The sequence below is a fragment of the Suncus etruscus genome, chromosome 5 (assembly GCF_024139225.1).
Source record: "Suncus etruscus isolate mSunEtr1 chromosome 5, mSunEtr1.pri.cur, whole genome shotgun sequence".
Lineage (NCBI taxonomy): Eukaryota > Metazoa > Chordata > Mammalia > Eulipotyphla > Soricidae > Suncus > Suncus etruscus.
The window spans coordinates 141,410,807-141,432,062 of record NC_064852.1 but is presented as its reverse complement, the minus strand read 5'-3'; the positions used below and the strand labels follow the sequence as shown (position 1 = coordinate 141,432,062).

General features: G+C 35.8%; 1 pseudogene; it reads left to right on the top strand.

Annotated features, from left to right (window-relative positions):
• The first annotated feature begins 7,099 nt into the window (after positions 1–7,099).
• On the top strand, positions 7,100–7,551 carry LOC126009488 (eukaryotic translation initiation factor 1A, X-chromosomal-like; annotated as a pseudogene).
• The last annotated feature ends 13,705 nt before the right edge of the window (positions 7,552–21,256 follow it).

The following is a 21,256-nucleotide window of genomic DNA, read 5'->3' as shown; positions in this document are numbered from 1 at the left end:
GAGAAGGCATCACCATTTTAATTTCCTGACAAACTCAAAAGATTCAAAGATAAGTCAAGATAAAGTCAGGCTTTTAGGCTGAGTTACTTTAAATATGGAGTGTCTTTACTAAAAAAATAAAAACATCATAGAAGAGGATTAATAGATGCTACAAATTAGTTTTAATTTTTATATTATATTTGTGAAGGCTGTTATGAATTCAAATCAAAGATTTTCATAGAAGCAGTTGACTATATTATTTCTAAAGATTAACCTATAAATAATCATTTTTAATGTTATTTGGAAATAAATATTTAAAAACAAACTGCTATAGCTATGACTACCTTAAGGATGAGTGGAACAAATATTAAAGAATGAAGCTTTAATAGAAAATGATGGCAGATGTCAAAAATTGAAATGATGGCAGTTATAAAGAGATATCTCTAAGAATCAAAAAGTAGTATGAAAATTATAATACAAAAAGTAAATAAGAAAAAATTCGAATACAAATGAATAAAGGTTTCAAGATAGTTTTTTCTATGCATGTGGTCAATCTGAGTTTAATTTTAAGTGCCCCATATGGTCCCCCAAAACCATCTGAATGTAATCTCTGAGTGCATAGCCAGGAATGTGTTTTTTTTTTTTTTTTTTTTTTTTTTTTTTTTTTTTTTTTTTTTTTTTTTTTTTTTTTGTTTTTATTTTTTTTTTTTTTTTTTTTTAACCTCTTTACTATCTCTCCAGATCTATCCTTGATATTTTTTTTTTTTTTTTTTCTTAAAGAAGTTTTATTGTTAATACATCTTTTTTTTTTTTTTTTTTTTTTTTCTTTTTTTCCTCTTTTTTTTATTTAAACACCGTGATTACAAACATGATTATAGTTGTATGATTACAGTCATGTAAAGAGCACCCCCCCTTCACCGGTGTAACATTCCCACCACCAATTTCCCAGATCTCCCTCCTCCCCACCCCCCTACACCTGTACTCGAGACAGGCTTTCTACTTCCCTCATTCATTCACATTTTATGATAGTTTTCAGTGTAGTCATCTCTGCAACTGCACTCATCACTCTATGTGATGAGCTGCATGTCCTGAGCTGCACCTACCAGCCCTCATCTCTCTTGTCTCTGAGATATTGTTAAAAATGTCCTTCATTTTTCTTAAAGCCCATAGATGAGTGAAACCATTCTGCGTCTTTCTCTCTCCCTCTGACTTACTTCACTCAGCATAATAGATTCCATGTACATCCATGTATTGGAAAATTTCATGACTTCATCTCTCCTGATGGCTGCATAGTATTCCATTGTGTATATGTACCACAGTTTCTTCAGCCACTCATCTGTTGAAGGGCATCTTGGTTGTTTCCAGAGTCTGGCTATTGTAAATAGCGCTGCAATGAATATAGGAGTAAGGAAGGGTTTTTTGTATTGTATTTTTGTGTTTCTTGGGTATATTCCTAGGAGTGGTATAGCTGGATCGTATGGAAGCTCAATTTCCAGTTTGTGAAGGAATCTCCATATCGCTTTCCATAAAGGTTGTACTAGACGGCATTCCCACCAGCAGTGAAAAAGAGTTCCTTTCTCTCCACATCCCCGCCAGCACTGCTTGTTTTCCTTTCTTGTGATGTGTGCCAATCTCAGTGGCGTGAGGTGGTACCTCATAGTAGTTTTGATTTGCATTTCCCTGACGATTAGTGATGTTGAACATCTTTTCATGTGCCTTTTGGCCATTTGCCTTTCTTCTTTTTCAAAGTGTCTGTTCATTTCTTCTCCCCATTTTTTGATGGGGTTAGTTGTTTTTTTCTTGTATAGTTCTGTCAGTACCTTGTAAATTTTGGATATTAGCCCTTTATCTGATGTGTATTGGGTGAATAATTTCTCCCACTCAGTGGGTGGCCTTTGTATTCTGGGCGCTATTTCCTTTGAGATGCAGAAGCTTTTCAGCTTAATATAGTCCCATCTGTTTATCTCTGCTTCCACTTGCTTGGAAAGTGCTGTCTCCTCCTTAAAGATGCCTTTAGTCTCAATGTCCTGGAGTGTTTCACCTACATGTTGTTCTATATACCTTATAGTTTCAGTTCTGATATCAAGGTCTTTAATCCATTTGGATTTTACCTTTGTATATGGTGTTAGCTGGGGGTCTGAGTTCGCTTTTTTGCAAGTGGTTAACCAGTTGTGCCAACACCACTTGTTGAATAGGCTTTCCCTGCTCCATTTAGGATTTTTTGCTCCTTTATCAAAAACAAGGTGGTTATATGTCTGAGGAACCTTCTCTGAGTACTCAAGCCTATTCCACTGATCTGAGGGTCTGTTTTTATTCCAATACCATGCTGTTTTTATAACTGTTGCTTTGTAATACAACTTAAAATTGGGGAAAGTAATGCCTCCCATATTCCTTTTCCCAAGGAGTGCTTTAGCTATTCGAGGTTGTTTGTTGTTCCAGATGAATTTCAGAAGTATTTGATCCACTTCTTTGAAAAATGTCATGGGTATCTTTAGAGGAATCGCGTTAAATCTGTACAATGCTTTTGGAAGTATTGCCATTTTAATGATGTTGATCCTGCCAATCCATGAGCATGGTATGTGTTTCCATTTCCGCGTGTCCTCTCTTATTTCTTGGAGCAGTGTTTTGTAGTTTTCTTTGTATAGATCCTTCACATCTTTAGTCAGGTTGACTCCAAGATATTTGAGTTTGTGTGGAACTAATGTGAATGGGATTGTTCTCTTAATGTCCATTTCTTCCCTATCATTATTCGTGTATAAAAAGGCCATTGATTTTTGTGTGTTAATTTTGTATCCTGCCACTTTGCTATACAAATCTATTATTTCTAGAAGCTTTTTGGTAGAGTCTTTAGGGTTTTCTAAGTAGAGTATCATGTCATCTGCAAACAGTGAGAGCTTGACTTCTTCCTTTCCTATCTGAATTCCCTTGATATCTTTTTCTTGCCTAATCGCTATAGCAAGTACTTCCAGTGCTATGTTGAATAGGAGTGGTGAGAGAGGACAGCCTTGTCTTGTACCAGAATTTAGAGGAAAGGATTTTAGTTTTTCTCCATTGAGGATAATATTTGCCACTGGCTTCTGGTAGATGGCTTTGACTATATTGAGAAAGGTTCCTTTTATTCCTATCTTGCTGAGAGTTTTAATCAAGAATGGGTGTTGAACCTTATCAAATGCTTTTTCTGCATCTATTGATATGACCATGTGATTTTTATTTTTGTTGTTGTTTATGTTGTGTATTATATTAATAGATTTACGGATGTTAAACCATCCTTGCATTCCTGGGATGAAACCTACTTGATCAAAGTGAATGATCTTCTTGATGAGGCACTGGATCCTGTTCGCCAGGATTTTGTTGAGGATCTTTGCATCTGTGTTCATCAGGGATATTGGTCTGTAATTTTCTTTTTTGGCAGCATCTCTATCAGGTTTTGGTATTAAGGTGATGTTGGCTTCATAAAAGCTATTTGGAAGTATTCCTGTTTTTTCGATTTCATAAAAGAGCCTGGCCAGAATTGGTAGTAGTTCCTCTTGAAAGGTTTGAAAGAATTCATTCGTGAATCCATCAGGGCCTGGGCTTTTGTTTTTGGGTAAATTTTTGATTACAGTTTTAATTTCCTCAATAGTGATGGGGGTGTTTAGATATGCTACCTCTTCTTTATTCAACCGTGGAAGGTTATATGAGTTCAGAAATTTATCCATTTCTTCCAGGTTCTCATATTTAGTGGCATAGAGTTTCTCAAAGTATTCTCTGAATACCCTTTGAATCTCTGCAGTATCTGTAGTGATCTCCCCCTTCTCATTTCTAATACGCGTTATCAAGTTTCTCTCTTTCTTTTGCTTTGTGAGTTTTGCCAATGGTCTATCAATCTTGTTTATTTTTTCAAAGAACCAACTTCTGCTTTCGTTGATCTTTCGGATTGTTTTTTGGGTTTCCACTTCGTTGATTTCTGCTCTCAGCTTTGTTATTTCCTTCTGTCTCCCTATTTTTGGGTCCTTTTGTTGAGCACTTTCTAGTTCTATTAGCTGTGTCATTAAGCTACTCAGGTAAGCTCCTTCTTCCTTCCTGATGTGTGCTTGCAAAGCTATAAATTTTCCTCTCAGTACTGCTTTTGCTGTGTCCCATAAATTCTGATAGTTTGTGTCTTTATTGTCATTTGTTTCCAGGAACCTTTTGATTTCCTCCTTGATTTCATCTCGGACCCACTGGTTATTGAGTATGAGGCTGTTTAACTTCCAGGTGTTAAATTTTTTCTTCTGTGTCCCTTTGCAGTTCACATCTAACTTCAGAGCCTTGTGGTCAGCAAAGGCAGCCTGCAAAATGTCTATCTTTTTTATTTTATGGAGGTATGTTTTATGTGCCAGCACATGATCTATCCTGGAGAATGATCCATGTACATTGGAAAAGAATGTGTATCCAGGTTTCTGAGGATAGAGTGCCCTATATATATCTACTAGGCCTCTTTCATCCATTTCTTTTTGCAGGTCTAGTATATTTTTGTTGGGTTTCCATTTGGTTGACCTATCAAGTGTTGACAAGCCTGTGTTGAGGTCTCCCACAATTATTGTGTTATTATTGATATCCTTCTTCAGATTTGTCAACAATTGTATTAAATACTTTGCTGGACCCTCATTCGGTGCGTATATGTTTAGGAGAGTGATTTCTTCTTGCTGTACAAATCCCTTGATTAGTACATAATATCCATCTTTGTCCCTTACAATTTTTCTGAGTATAAAGTTTGTGTCATCTGATATTAGTATGGCCACCCCCGCTTTTTTAAGGGTGTTGTTTGCTTGAATGATTTTCCTCCAGCCTTTGATTTTGAGTCTATGTTTATTCTGACTATTCAGGTGTGTTTCTTGTAGACAGCAGAAGGTTGGCTTCAGTTTTTTGATCCATTTCGCCACTCTGTGCCTCTTAACTGGTGCATTTAGTCCATTGACATTGAGAGAAATAATTGTCATGGGATTTATTGCCATCTTTGTGTAGAAGTTTGGTGTGTTTTTTGTTCTGTCTTGTTTTTAGAGTAGATCTTTCAGTTTTTCTTTTAAGGCTGGTTTTGAGTCTGCAAAGATTTTGAGCTGTTGTTTATCTGTGAAGCCGTGTATACATCCGTCAAACCTGAAACTTAGTTTTGCTGGGTGCAATATTCTTGGCGAAGCATTTATTTCATTGAGTTTTGCCACTACGTCCCACCACTGCCTTCTGGCCTTGAGTGTTTCTGGTGACAGGTCTGCTGTAAATTTCAAGGATGCTCCGTGGAATGTAATTTCCCTTTTCGATCTTGCTGCTTGCAGTATTCTATCTCTATCGGTGGGTTTCATCATGGTGACTAGGATGTGTCTTGGGGTGTTTCTACTGGGGTCTTTTTTAGCTGGTACTCTTCGGGCATGCAGGATTTGGTCACATGTTTTCTTTAGCTCTGGTAGTTTCTCTGTGATGATGTTCTTAACCATTGATTCTTCCTGAAGATTTTCTTCTTGGGTCTCTGGAACTCCAATGATTCTGAAGTTGTTTCTGTTGAGCTTATCAAAGACTTCTATTTTCATCTTCTCATATTCTTTGAGTAAATTTTCCATTGTCTGATCATTTGATTTGAGGTTTTTTTCTAATCTCTTCTGCTGTGTAAAGTTGTTATGCATCTCATCTTCTAAAGCACTAATTCTATCCTCAGCTGCTGTTAACCTGTTGGAAAACTCATCCATTATGTTCTTCAATTCGTCTATTGAGTTTTTCAGACCTGTTATCTGATCTGATATTTCAGTTTGGAGTTTTCTGATTTCTGTCTTCATATTCTCTTGATTTTTATTAGTGCTCTGATTTATACTTTCTTTGATATCTGATAGCAACCTCCATATTTCGTCTCTAAACTCCATTTCTGAAAGACTGCTTAGGTAGTTGGTCGTTGTTGGGTCATCAGAGTTTCCATCTTCATTCTCTATGGTTGAAGTTGGTCTGCGTAGTCTCCCCATTGTCTCGCTTACGCTGTGGGTTTTTCTACGTGTTGTGGTGGTACTCATTGGCGAGGTGGAGTGCGCGGCCGCGAAGCGCAGCGGAGCGGCCGCGCTCCGGCCCCCAAACACTCACCTCAGCCGAGGCAAGCCGTCAGGGGATGCCTGGGGAGGCCCCCAAGTGTCTGCCAAGCAAAGAAACCAGCACAATCCACAACTCCAACAGAAAACTCACAGCCCCAGCGAGACACGCCTTGAAGAGATTAATGCTGAATCAGGTCAAAGTTCCCAGGTTGATGCAGGCTGGGGGAGGTCCCAAAATGTCTGCCGGGCCTAGGGGTCCAGCAGTCAGCCTGATCTGCAACTCCGGCCCCCAAACACTCACCTCAGCCGAGGCAAGCCGTCAGGGGATGCCTGGGGAGGCCCCCAAGTGTCTGCCAAGCAAAGAAACCAGCACAATCCACAACTCCAACAGAAAACTCACAGCCCCAGCGAGACACGCCTTGAAGAGATTAATGCTGAATCAGGTCAAAGTTCCCAGGTTGATGCAGGCTGGGGGAGGTCCCAAAATGTCTGCCGGGCCTAGGGGTCCAGCAGTCAGCCTGATCTGCAACTCCGGCCCCCAAACACTCACCTCAGCCGAGGCAAGCCGTCAGGGGATGCCTGGGGAGGCCCCCAAGTGTCTGCCAAGCAAAGAAACCAGCACAATCCACAACTCCAACAGAAAAAAACCCAGGAATGTGTTTTATTGCTAGAAGTGTTTCCCAAACAAACAAAAATAATCAAGAACGATCACTAATAGGAAGAACTGAAGATAAAAACTAAAACCTGAAAATACCAAATTGACTTGACAGAATTTTGTGCTTTGTTTACTTTTTGATATGGGGGATACACCCAACACTACTAAGGCACACTTTTTGCTCTGGATTCAGGGGTCACTCTTGGAAGTACTGAGTAGACCTTATAGTGTGCAAGGTACCCAATTTGGGTGTGTAAGATTGAAACCCTACCCTATATGTTGCACTATGTCTCTGATTTGTAGAAGCTCTTGATTACCTTGAAATGATGGATTCAGGAGACGCCATTTTCGAGCCTGTGCAGTAGCTTCGAAAAAACGTGTACGTTTACATAGCCTTCTACTAGTTACTTTCTAAGAAGGCAGAAAAGTCTAAAAGTCGTTCATTAAAGCTATGCCGAAGAATAAAGGTAAAGGCGGTAAAAATTGTCTTAGGGGTAAGAATGAAAATGAATCTGAAAAGAGAGAATTGGTATTTAAAGAGGATGGCCAAGAGTATGCTCAAGTCATCAAAATGTTGGGAAATGGACGATTAGAAGCAATGTGTTTTGATGGTGTCAAGAGGTTATGTCACATCAGAGGAAAACTGAGGAAGAAGGTTTGGATAAACACCTCAGACATTATATTGGTTGGTCTACGGGACTATCAGGATAACAAAGCGATGTGATTTTAAAATACAATGCCAATGAAGCTAGGAGTTTGAAGGCATATGGAGAGGTTCCAGAACATGCCAAAATCAATGAAACTGATACATTTGGCCCAGGAGATGATGATGAAGTCCAGTTTGATGATATTGGAGTTGATGATGAAGATATTGATGATATCTAAACTGAACTTTGAAAATCCTATGGTTTATCCTACCATTTGAATTTGGGCTGCTTCTGTTAAGAAGACTAATCTTTATAAATATTGGTTTTGTAGCAAATTGGTTTATTCCAGTGGTTTTAAATGTTTATTGTATTTCTTTTAAGAGCTTTTGATTCTGAATTATCTTAATTAACAAATTGTTCTTTTGTGTGATGGAGCGTTATCATTGAGAGACCACAAAGCTACAATTAAAAGTGAAAGTAAAGGAAAATCATCACCACTATGTTTATTTTAATATCCAAGTTGTTATGTAACTTTAATAAGCTTAATTCCAAGTAGTATTTTTATTCATGAGTCATTCATTTGTTTTATCCATCTAGACATATTCTTGAAATTATTTTTGTTAAATTTAAGCTATGCAAATATCTTCATTTAATAGAGGCTAATTTCATAGAAGTCGTCCTATGTATTTATACTGATTTTGATAACATATGGTCATCTTCATTTTGTTGCCACCATACTAAAAATAGATTCTAAAATGCACTTTTAATATATGGTACAATAGTAAAAATAGATTCTAAAATGCAGTTTTAATATATGGTACAAGTAGTTGTTTCTAAATTTCTTAAATTAGTAGTTATATTAACATTGTAAGTATTGATAAATTGGTATTTTCAAGTCATCTCATAATACAATATGTGGAAATATTTAAAAAATTGCAATACATAGAATATGTGTTTAATGTACAATACTTTGTTGAAAGCCGTGTGCATTATGTACATTATATTGGACTTTGAACATTTACAATATACAATACAGTGGATAAAAAAGATAGAATTTTATGGTAATTTCTATAGGTTAAACCTAGTCTAGAATAAGGACAAGAAAGGAACCAAAGTTATGAAATAAAATTAAAAGTTGCATTAACAACAACAACAAAAAGAAATGCTAGGTTCAATAGACATAATAGGAATAAAATCCCGAAGCTCATATATTCCAGTTATGTCTGAGGTGTAGCATTGAATGAGAATAAAGGTATTTCATCAAGGAAACTTTGCCTGATAGTAAACTTTAAAATAAGGTAATAGTAGACTCAGTGATAGAAGAATGTTCCTAAAGAGTTTATCCAAATTAGAAAAAGAAAAAAAAAAGATTTTAGAGGTAATATTGTTAGAAGGAGCATGGCAGATTAGTTGATTTTAGATTTAGAGAATTTTATTTGGGGCTGGAACGATAGATAGCACAGTGGGTAGGGCATTTTCGGTTTTGATTCCTGGCATCCCAAGCACATAGCCAGGAGTAAACACTGCTGGCTGTGGGTCAAATGAAAGAGGATGGATACAGAGAGACAGAGACAGAGACAGAGACAGACAGACAGACAGACAGACAGACAGACAGACAGAGGGAAGGAGGGAGAGAGGGGGAGAGAGAGAGAGAAGGAGGGTATGAAGAAATATATCTTCCATAGACCATAGAGACATTCAGGCTGGTAGGTCAGTGGTAAATATTGGGACACGTGTGACAAGGATCTCTCTCCTTAACTTTAATGTACATGATTGTTTGAGGTTTCTAATTATGCTCCACAAAAATTCCTCCCCATTTTATTCAGGTCCACATAATAAATGTAGTTAAGATGATTATGCTTTTCTTAATTTCCTGGCTACAGAGATGTAGATCATCAAACAACTTTAATTTTAATGTATTGGTTAATTCTAAATAACTGATCAATTTAAGTATATTTCTTATTAAAATATGTTATACATTGTGTGAGTTTGCTTTTATTTTGGAGTGGTCAACAGTTTGAGAAGGTCCTCTATCTTTTTTCCTATGAACAGCTTCTGCAACCAATAATGAATTTTGTCTTAATGTGAAAAAAAAGTCAAGCCTAAATAGTAATATTTGCATCAATCAGTAGTCTAGTCACACAGTTCCATTATAAAAGATAGTTTTAAATAATTAAAAATTATATGATCAATATTTCTAAAATGTACATGATAATATTCTATAGGTGCTATAGCCAATTGTTTTAGCCTTGGTTTTCTCATTCAGTGATGGAGATTCTAATTTCTCTCCTGTTGATTAATGTGGGAAATTGACAAAGTAATACTATCCATGAAAGAGTGAAAATAGGCTTGTAGTGGCTGAAAAATAGCACACAAAATTTCTTGTAAAATATCCTTTCACATTTATTTTGTACCACCAGAGAAGAACTCTTATCTAGTATCATTCATTGTCTTCCAAATCTCATAACTTATTCAGTTCTGAAAAATAAATCACATTTTGGGAAATCTACTTGGAATTAAAATTCACCAATTTGTTATATATAGTTTTACATAAAATTTTTGGAGCATTTCATGTCACGGGAAAAGGTTAACATATAAACCCTTTACTCATGCTATAGGAAAGAATGAACTTGGTTGCTGTTTCCTTAGAAACCAAATATACATTAAAAAAAGAAAATTAAATTGCTAGGCAACATCACTCACATTTTTTAAATGGCCCCTGGTTTGGATAATGTACTTGACCTGAAATATAGAAAATATTGGTAAGTATGAACTATTCCTGACTGCAGTGACTAATATGTCTCTTGCGATAACTTGAAAGTTAGATTTCTAGGGATAGCAAAAGAGACACACATTAAAGTCTATGTTGGTCCAGCAAGGGCTCAGTAGTACAAAAATTGCTGTCATTGCTGTGCAGGATAAATATGGTATATGTCCTGAACACTTCAAACTAGACTAATATGGGACCAGAAAAATAGAGTTGAAAGTAAGGCGCTTTATATGCAACCAATCAATGAGAGTTTGATCCCTGGTACCCTATATGTTCCCAAGCACCACCAAAATGATCCATTAGCTAAAGTTAGGAGAAAACCGTCAGCATAGCTAAATACAGCCACAAGATCCCCTTAAATATGGACTGATTTTTAAGCATTGTCTTTTGTTCTCTCAAGTTTTAATATTTAGCAAAATTTAAAAATTAAACTTGTAAAGTTCAAGGGATGATTTTAAAGTTCATAATGTTTTTTAGTTTTCAATTGTTTAACAACAGACATTTCTTGTTTGTATAAAAATCTTTTCTTATTATCTAACCTGCAGTTGCAGCTATATATTATCTTCTGTTACACAAAGGATCTTAAATCCTTAGGTCAAAAAGTAAAACAGTTTTTGTATAGTTTATCATCAAGTGCTGATTTTAAAAATAGGAAATATTATTTCTGTTTGTGACAAAAGTAACGTTGACTTCATTACCCATATATTTAATACTTACAAAGAAACAGCTTCTAGCACTATTAAACTCAAAAAGTGAAAGGATTATTTTAAATCTTGAGATTACTACTGTATATGTGATTGTGTGTCTTTGTGTGGTGTGTGTGTGTGTGTGTGTGTGTGTGTGTGTGTGTTTGGGCCACATCTAGCTTTCTCTAGGGCTTACACTTGGCTCTAAACTCAGCAAGCATTACTCACAGACGTAGGAGACAATATGGAAGACTGAAGATCAAACCAGGCCAGCTGCATTCAAAGGCCACCACTGATGAAATGAAACAGAGGGAGATAGACACAGAAAAGTCTCACTAATCTGTGGGGTTTAAGAAAAATAAAAGACAGTATAGTGATAATACCCAGAGAAATAGAGATAAAGTTTGAAAAGACCAGCCCATGATATGAAGCTTAGCACAAAAATTTGTGAGTGCAGTTACAGAACTATTATGACAATGGTAGTGAGTGAGAGAAACAGAATGCCTGTCTCAAAGATAGGCAGAGGGTGTGCTAGGAGGGAGTTGGGGAACACTGGTGGTGGGAAGTTTGTACTGTTGATGGGGGTGTTCTTTTGTATAACTAAAACTCAACTACAAACATGTTTATAATCATGGTGCTTAAATAAATATATTAATAAAAATTACTAAAACTATACCAACAACAAAGGCAAGCAACTTATCCACTTTACTATCTTTTTCTGAACCCCAGCTTAGTGCAGATTTCATAGTTACATTTTTTATTCTCCCCTGAAAAAATTATTTCAGTAAAATTGAATGCATATTACAATTAAAAAGGCCTAAAAGACAACTTGTGCAATATTAAAAGAATCAGCAGTATACATTGAAATTATTCAATGTATTCACTGAGTACATTGATATTCAAGATACATTCAAGATATTAAAAGGAGCACATTCATCAAAAATATATATAGCATGGAACAAACATCACTTGATACTGAAATACACAATTTCTACAAAAATTGTTCCAGTTGAGTCACACCCCCCAGTATCCTTTTCTTTTTCTGTCCTCCTCTCAGGAGGACCAGGAACTTGCAGGAGAAGACTATGGCCAGTGGAGTATTGACAATGACTAGGTGTTGTAAGTGTAGTCTTTTAACACATGGGCCTTGCCCTTTCAGACCTCTGCTGCCACCGTGTGATGAAGTTTGGTCTAGCAGCTTTCAGAATAAAGGAGTGTCAGTGGCGAAGTCTGAGAAGTTCCTACCCTGGGAATCAAGCCAAATTGATGGGAAGAGAGGGATTGAGGACACTACAGAGGTATAAGGTCAGGCGCTATGACAAGTCAGAAGCAAAACGGTGCAAACGGTGGAATCTACATTCATCTGTATGCAGGGTAAAAAAAAACACACGAGTCAAGATTTAAATTTATCTCCATACTTAAGTTGGTGTGCATTTTTTCACAGGAGTCTGCAGTAACATTGGAAAATAGCTCTCGTGTCACCCAAAGTATCCAAAAAGTCTGTTTCCACCACTCTTCTATATATATATGAATATATTTATATATATTCTAGTCATCTATATAAACCTTTCTTAAACATTTAATTAACATAAAATAAATAGGAGGTATTTATTTCCAATAATATAATGCAACAAGTATTAAAGAACTTCCAATAACATATTGCAATGAATATTTCAAAGGACATAAAAATCTCCTTTATAAAAGTGATGACACATGTTTCAACTGGCCTTGAATCCGTTTCAAATATAAATTTCAGGTTTTATATTTGATACACATAATTTAATGCAGGCACATAGGGCTAATTACAATTAAGCTACCTAAAACCTGAGCAATACAACAGCAGGTAGAGTATCTGCCTTGCATAAAATTAACCTGAGTTTAATCCCTGGCATCCCATATAATCCTCTGTGTCTGCCAGGAATAATTCTGAGTGCTATGCCAGAAGTAACTTCTGAGTGCTGCTGGGTGTAACAAAAAAATAAATAGTAAATTATCAGTCCAAGAATAGAACAGTTGAGCAAACAGAAAAAGAAAATACTGGTGTATTAATATGAAATAACATAAATTTATAATTATCGTGGCAAATTATATGCAACTCATGACTTTCACAGTTATTAGTCTAGAAACAGAAAACTGAATGGCCATAGCAGGCATCTTTGACAGGAAATAGGGCTTTCTAAATAGAAAACAAGAAACACTATAATGTGGAAGGATTAGTGAGGAATTATTGCTCCTGCTGAAACTGAGATCTGAACCTGAAATCACGGAAAGTGATAACTCAGCATTGCTGCATATGTCTTCACCTCACTTCTTCTATAAAAACTACCAGGAACTACTGAATCTCCCTCCCTTTGGGGATTACCCTGCTTGTAGGTAGCACTGCTGATTGGTATCCCTCAACTCTCAGAGTGTGCTGGGAATTTCCCAAAATAGATCTACCAAGCATTACAGAGCAAAGGAAATGTCTGTAGTCTTTAAAACATATCATGACAAGGAGAGATGAAGTTTCAGAATGGAAGGCTTAGAAAAGAAAAATTTTCTGGCACCATAAAAAGACCTTGGGGTGTGTAAATAACTGAGTATGGAACCTGAAGTTGTTCCCATGGCAGTATGCTACAAGGGCAGAGAAACCCTGTATCTCTTAGGCCAAGAGAATTCTTTTCAAATTTCCCCAATATTTAGTGTGCCTATGCAAAAAGAAAAAAAAAAGAAACACAACCCTTTTTTAAGAAGTTGCTGGTCTGGTTTTGTTTGTTTGTTTCTTCATATCTGGTGTTTTGTGTTTGGGTTTATTCTTTTTTATTCTTTTTGTATTTTTATTGTTACTCCATTATTGTTTTTTCTTTTTTCATTTGTCTTGTTTTGTTTTGTTACCCTTTTCTTCTTTTTTCTTCTTTTCCCTTTCTTCTTCCAAATGGATACTTACAATACCTTGACGGACTCCTCCCATATCTTTTCTTATATCTCCAATAGAGCCACATTACTAGAACCACCTTGATCAGCCTCATAATTGGAGGGGGGGAAATGGATGGTACCAAGACCAAACAGTCATATGTTTATTTGGTGGAAATAATGATCAGACTTGAATACAAAATCCAAAGTCAATGACAACAGAATTGAGCCCAATCTACAGCAAGCTATACAAGGGAGAACGGTTGCACCAGCATTATGGGGGGTAAAGGAGGGAGATGTGTGATGCATTCTGGGAATAGAGGTGAAGGGAGGACAACATTGGTGGTGGGAATGTACCTCATTCATTGTCACTATGTGCCTTAAATATTACTGTGAAAGATTTGTAATTCACTTTAACCACAATAAATATAAAAAAAGAAAGAAAGAAAACCTGTAGTCCCAGATGTATCAGGAGGTTGATAAAAATGAAAGATGGTCTCTGAGTTTGGAATATTTGCTTATAAAGAAATATGGATGTTTGTAATCATGGCATTTAAATAAAAATATTATTACAAATACAGAGAGGAATATTGCAGAGGGTCCTGTAAACAATGTTTCTCAACTATTTTTTCCAACCAGGGTCCCTTTTCTCTTTATTACCTTCTGTATCCAACCAACACAGTCTCATGTATTATCTCTTTTCATATAGTTTTCACAGCACTCCACTTGGAATGTCTTGAGGATTCAACGGTGTCCATAGGGACTCAGATTGAAAAATACTGCTCAAGACAGAGTAAAGAGGCTTCATACACCTGTAAACACAATAATGATGGGAGAAGAGAAACTATCTCTGAGCTGTTTAGCAGTTGTCAGTCTCAATTGCTTCAAGAAGAATTACTGTTAAAATATCTCCACAATATGTAGCACTGAAGTATTTATTTTAGATGGTTTTGTATTTTGATATTTTGATCTCCCATATTCACCAATTTTATTAAAAATTATTTTTCTCCTCAAGTTTTTCTCTGCCAATGCATTTTAGGAACTATATACCAATTTCTAGCAGGTCCTATGCTTCTGAGTGGAATCACATTTAATTTAAAGATTAAGCCTAAAAATGTATTATTATAATAATAAATTATCTCAGCAAATCTCATTTATAATGCCAGTTTGGTGAATGCATACAGAAAATAAACTCTCTAGTGTACTACTCAAGAAACTGTGAACTAACACTATCATTTGGAATAATTTGACATAAATCAAGAATAATTAAAGTAAAAAATAGTACCTAGAATTTTTGTAATATGTAATGCAGTAGAATTTTTACCAGTGAAATATTAGACATCTCTAATATTTAATGGCATATAATTGAACATGTGATATAACTATTTTGATACATACATGACCTGTTATTATAAGCCACATCAAAACTGATCTTGGACAAAGGTATTCAAACACGTAAGTCCAAACAAATAATTGTATTGAAAATAAATAGAGAATACACAGGGAATAAGAGAGAGTATAATGGACAGGGTACTAGCCTTGTATTTACTCAACCTATGTTTAATTCTGATACCACATATACTGTATTCTCCCATGAACTTCCAAAGAGATCCATGAGGGAAAAAACAGTATGAAACCCTTTGCAAATCTGGGTGTGGACACAAAAAGCAAAAAGTAATTTTAAATAGTAAACAAGTAGTCATTTGGGGAAGGGAATATGGCTTACATGGATAGCATGGGTGCCTGACATGTTTAAGACCCCAAATTCAAGCTTAATCTCTCAGCACCACATAGCTCTTCTAGAACTTGTATTACATTAGTGGTTTTGAGCACTGAGCATCCAGACCATTCAACTGACTCCTGTATCAACAATAATGACTGCTGAGTCTCAAAGCAATGCTAGTTGTAGTCTCCATTTAAATAAAATCTCCGAGAAATTTGACAAAGGTCATTGACACACTAAAGCAAACAAACTGGAAATATATAAGTATATAAAATTTTTCCTAAAAATATATCAATTAAAAATCATATGAGGGCCAAAGAGATTGTATAGGGGTTAAATTGCTTTTTCTGTACACAAAGACCCAGGTTAAGTCCCCGGCACAGCATATGCACCAACAAGAATTATCCTGGAGCACAGAATTAGAAGCAAACCATGAGAACTGCCAGTTATGTCAAAAATTATAAATGAAAAAATAATTTTTATTGTGATGTGGTGTTGGAAATGTAAGAAATAAAGTTTTATTAATAATATAGTAAATCACAGTATCTCAATAAAATTGGAGGAACAAATGAAATAAATGCCAGAATCAGAAATAAGTGCTTAAAAGGGTAAATAATAAAACCCCACAGATCATGTGTCTAAATAAATTCTGTAAAGTTATTCAAAATTTAAAATGTAGGAATATCAGATATAATTAAGAATGGGTAATTTTGATAACAATAGGTCTATAAGATGTTGTCATTGGGGGAAATTTGTAAAAGGAGCCTTCTTTGATATTGCAACTGCATGTAAATCTACACTTCCTTCTCATATCAAGAAACTTAATAGAAGTAGAATGATACTACAATGGTAGACTGCTTGTCTTGCATCCGATTAACCAAGGTTCAATCCAGTTGACCCAGGTTTAATCCACTATGGTCTTTAAGCCCTACCTAGACGTATCCTTTAGCATAGAGCCAAAAGCAAATCCTGAGCACACTTCACTGGGGCCACTCTCAAGTTTCTTTCAAAAAAGTAAGATAACTTAATAATATGCAAATTAGAATGTGCATAAATTATCCATGTTTGATTTCATAAAATCAGAATATTTGAAAACATTTTGTTGACATTCTTTTCTGACAAATTTGGGTAGATATATATTGCAGCTGCCCTTTTATACAAGATCCAGGCTCTCTTGGTTGCCAGGGCAACTGCTATTCCTGATTATTTCTGTCACTAGGATTTTTCACAATGCTTTGCCTAAAGACTAATTGTGTTCAACCCCACAAACCACATTGGACTTTTCATGTTGAAATAGAGAATGAAGTGCAAGTTTTCATATCCCTTTGTTTCCAGTAATTAGGAAAGTGAACTACATATCTTGGGTCCATTTATAACTGTCATATTTTCTCTTCTTTTCTATCTTATTACAACTATTATGTTTCTTATGATGTCTGCAGTACAATTCTTTTCTGGTTTGTGTAGCATTCAACTAATTTTAAAATACATATATTTTATGGTTCATTATATATAAAATAATTTTCATACTTTTAATCTACAATAATTCAGTTGTATGTTACTTGGGAGGCTAATAAATTCTTTGAAGTAAAAATGGGTTTTATTAGGAATTCGGAGAAAGCTCCGAGAGGGAGAGAGAGAAAGAGAGCAATATGTTCCAGAGAGAATGTGGGCATCTTCAAAAAGGAGAGCACTGCACTCCATATTTCAGAATTAACGCATGAAAGTACACATTTCAAGAAAGAAAATGTGGCTCAGACATCATGTACCCAAGCAACACATACATGCACCCCAGCAGCAACCATGGCCACAGGCAGAACCTTCACCTAAAAACTCTTAAATATTTAAACTCAAGTCTAACAAGCAGTGACTTATTGTCTTTTAGCAGTTGGTGTTAGCAAGAAGTTTTTTGTTTTGGTTAATTGGTTTTTTGTTTGTTTTTGTTTGGGGGGCCACAAGCGGTGATGCTCAGGGGTAACTCCTGGACTCCTGGTTATGAGCTCAGAAATCGCTCCTGGCTTGGGGGACCATGTGGGACTCAGGGGGATAGAACCACAGTCAGTCCTAGGCTAGCACCGGCAAGGCAGATGCCTTACCGCTTGTGCCACCACTCTGGCTCCATATTTCAGATATTTTTAATCTCAGAATATTATTCTGCTTTACATTTAAAGCTTTAAGTTACAACCTTCTTTTGTTCAATTTTAGGGATTGGACCTAGGAAAACACACACATGTGAACAAATTCTGTTCAGCATGTTACATACCTGACCCTACCTATCAATAAATTCAGTTTTTGACAAAATTTTGATCACTACTCATATGTGAATTTCCAATTACCTACTTTTGTGATTTGAATTTATTAACAAAGCTATAATTTACTAAATTTTGTCACATGGCAAATTTGTGGCTATTTGTTTGTACTCTTAACTATATTTCCTTTATTTAAAGCCCTATGAGGTTAGTACTTTATAAAAAATGACAAGCGGATGAAATCATAGGAGACTATTTAAGTAGCATGTTAAATTTGTTATTGTTAAACTATTGCATGAGATTTGGAATTCTGTTTTTTTAATGTAAGGTCTAAAATCCAATATTTAAGGTATTAATACTGTGAGTCATAACTGCTGATAGCTATTTAAAATATTCTATATTCTATTTTGTATTAAATTAAATTAAATGCTGTTTAAATATTCAATATTGTATTTTATTTTTTTGCCTTTATACTTATTTCTCTCTTTAAAGAACATGTATTAATTTCTCATAGTACACTTATTTCTGCTACTCAGGTTCAAACACCAATCCACCACCAATGTAAAATTTACTCCACCATTGTCCCTGAACTAAACTCTCGACAGCCATGAAATAAATATTGTCTATTGCTTGTTTACAACTAAATGTTAATGAAATTATTTTCTTAAGAGTTAAACCTAAAGAAAACTTGTGAAAATTATTTTGTCTAGCAATTAGGTCATTAAATATTTGTCAGAAGGTTTATTAAGCTATTTGTTGTTATTGATCTTTCTGTTATTTTCCCCCTAAATATTAGGTAGTTTCTATTCCACATTGAAGTCTAAAACACCTAAATTAGTGTGTTTCTCCTGAGATGACAGTAGTGAAAAATTTGTAGTCACATTGCTATGTATGCATAAATGCAGCCCAGGGATTCCTTGTTCTGTGGCTGATATTGCTGCTTTTGTGGGATGACTTTGTCTGCTAGGCTTGGAGGGTGCCCACACTCACTCTGAAGAAGTCCTGGTGTTGTGAGCACAAGTACCTGCATTCTTGGAGTTTCAGGTCAGTTCGGCATCTCTGCAGCTATCAGTGGTTAAGTGCTGAATCTCAGCCATTGGAGAAGCTGCAATTTTGAGTGCTAGGTGCAGATGGCTGGATTTAGCAGGGCAGGTTCTTGGCCTGCTTCTCTTCCCAATATTTTCATGTTTTTGCTGTAAGGCCAGTGTACTCATGATTTTTTACAATGTTTATTACATTGAGAATAGAGTGAGTCATTGAAGCTGACCAAATGGAATCACCAAATACATAGTGACTGTATTTCTATAATTTAAAATTTTCAATTTCTAATTTTAATTATATTCATTTATTTAATTCTCACTGTGCGAAAACTACACAGGATCTGTTTCGGTATGGTGTGGAAAGAGAGGCAAATGATATTCACATGACAAAAATGTTTATGGTCTCATTTCTCTGTTAATGGAAGTCATGAAAATCCATTCAGGGTCACATGGAAAAGTATGAGGTTAATATAGAAGCAGAAGACCATGAGCAGAGGGCCTGGTCCAGTGAACTTAACAGAATTTTTGAGGAAAGGGATATCTGAAGGAGAAAGGATACATTGGATTAAGTTCGGGATTAGATAGGTTGATTTTCACAGATTCTTAATTAGTATCTAAAGGCTTATATCTGGTTCCAAAGTTTCTTAGTACGCGTAGAACATGAACTAAAGTGCATGTATTCTGATAAAGAAAATATTTGAAATGGTGGTCTCTGAGGCTTAGTTAGGATATCATCAAAGAGACTCTTGAAGAAGAAATCTTATATCTCAAAGAATTATCCACCTCATTTTGTCTTATCGTTAGATGGTGAGGTAAGACAACCTGCTCTTAGATCAAGTTGTTCCCATTTCCTCAAGATATCAATATATGTCAAGATATCATATTAGATCTGATGCATGTTGGTGCCAGAGCAGTATTAAGGATGTCCCGGAGAGGATTTGTATCCTGGCACTGTTGTGGGAGAACTGTGTCATTTCTACGTCTGGGATCCAGGTTTCAAGGCTGGGCGGTTGGTGTCTAATTCCCTGGGCTCTAAGTTGGATCCACTTGACATATGTTCAAGGTGGGAGATGCCCCTGTATTGTAACGAAGTATAAGTTCTTATCCCTAGTAGATAAGAGCTTGTTTTTATTCATAAATTTCCCCCCCTTTTTTTTAAGTAATTTTTATTTTGAACAAAGTGGATTGCAAATCTTTCACAGTAATATTTTAGGTACATAGTGACATTGAATCAGGGGCATACCCACCACCAATGTTGTCCTCCTCCACCCTTGTTCCTAGCATGCATTCCATATCCCGTTCCTTTGTCCACCAGGCTGCTAGTATAAGTGGTTCCCTCTGTGTCTAGCTTATTGTAGTTTGTTCTCTTTCAGATGAATAAACTCCAGATTCTATAATGACTATAGGAGAAGTAAATAATGAATGATTTCGAGGCAATGGATTTGCCTAGGATCCCTTGTTTTTTGATGATTGAGATTGTCTTTCATACTTGCTTGGTCCAATAAAGAGCTTCATAACACAGGATAGATTGAGGCAGGTATTTTTTTTTTTCAAACAGAGAAAGCCATTTTAATCACACATATACATTCATAGGACTTTAAACAAAATGTAATATAAAATATAAAAAAAAAAACCCACAACAAAAAAAAATTGCATTTATTTGTAAACTGCTTAACAGCTGGTGGGTTGGCTGACAGGGCTGCCCAAGAAAAGCAAAAGCAGATATAATGAGGTACATTTTCAATGAATAACCACCACAGATCATGTGAAATGCTCTAGCAGCCCAGTCACCTGTTCCCCAATCTCGCCTCCTTAGAGACAAACCAGGGCAGTCCTCCCATGAACTGAGGGCTCCAGCTATATCAATAAGCACCTCAAAGAACAGACAAAACAAACAAACCAACAAAAAAAAACAAAACTAAAACAAACAAACAAAAATCACGCCATGGTCTTGAATTAAGAAACATGGTATAGCATATAACGAAAGAGAAGAAAGGAAGAAAGAAAAAAAAATATAATTGGGGACAACACTTTCAATAATCGCACCCAAACAGAAAAATCGACCAAAATAGATAAATAAATCAAAAATAATAATAACAATAATAAATAAAGGTAATATATATTTATATAAAAAATAACCAAGATTTTGTGCTTTTTGTATTTGTTTTTTTTCTCTCCTGTCCTGGCACAGTAAATATTGGGGTCATTCGAAAAGGAATTCACTTGGCCTAAAAGATATGGGGTTTCTCTGTCCTTGGAGCATACTGTCATGGGATCAACTCTAGACTTTGCTCATGATCAGGATCCTTTACTTTCCCGATGATGTTTTTTTTTTTTTTTTTTTTTTTTTTGGTGTGTGGAAGACTTTTGCTCTATGTTTAGAGGCCTCAGTATCTACACAGATCCTGAGGTGGGACTTATGATGAAGTCAGTCTTTGTGGTTCTAGGGGTTCTGTTACCCCGGTGTCATTTTAATCCATCTTCTGTGGTTGGTGATCTTGGTCTTTGCACTGAACCTAGGGTGGCACCTAGGATAGCGTCTTTCTTTGTGCTTCCAAAAGCCCCATTCCGTTACAATTGTCTCTG